Below are 772 nucleotides of genomic sequence, written 5' to 3' on the forward strand. Positions count from 1 at the left end.
TGTCTTTCAAATGAGCGTAAGAATCATTTCTTCGCCGGGGACTGATGCCGAACAGATGTTCACAAACCCCCTTAGGATCACTGTGACAGGTCCCTCAGTAGGATCGAGATTGTTATGTAATAATTTTTCCTTCTAGTTTTGATTAAAAAGTGATCCAGGCGCCTCGACGTGCACTAATGTGTCAGTCTGATGCGAGCATGCGCACTGGAGACGTCTCCATGCATCCCGGAATGGACGGATGGCGTCCCCGGAGCGATGCTCGGCACCACGCTACGCAAACAAAATGGTTCGAGGGGGGGAAAACCTCCATTAAAAAAAACAAAACTGACGTTCCTGAGCTGTGGGCGCCGAACGTTCGCGGCGAAGGGCTCCGTCAGCCCCTGCGGGGGAGGCAGCGCCGCGCCGCCGAGGCGGCCGCTCACCGCGCCGTAGTCTCGAGCGCCCTCTGCTGTCATTGGGAAGCAAACGCTCCTTCGGGGAGCCGCGAATGTCTACCGCAGGGAGGGAGAGCCAGCGACGCCTTACTTCTCGCAAGTTTCCACCTGCATTCGGCCGAGTTGATTTTTTGAGCTGTTTGGGTTGGGGACCAGGTTTCCCCCACGCAGCCTGCAATGTCCTGTTATGTCAGCCTCAATGTTCATCTCAAAGATGGATCTGAGGTGTCTTGGGACAGAAAGGGAAACTGACCAACTACTAGGATTCCCAGGGATTGAAAGAGAGCACTTACACTAATTTTTTTAAAAATTGTTTTAAAGTACTGATAAAATTTAAA

This window comes from Galeopterus variegatus, unplaced genomic scaffold (assembly GCF_000696425.1).
Source record: "Galeopterus variegatus unplaced genomic scaffold, G_variegatus-3.0.2 Scaffold1540, whole genome shotgun sequence".
Taxonomy (NCBI): domain Eukaryota; kingdom Metazoa; phylum Chordata; class Mammalia; order Dermoptera; family Cynocephalidae; genus Galeopterus; species Galeopterus variegatus.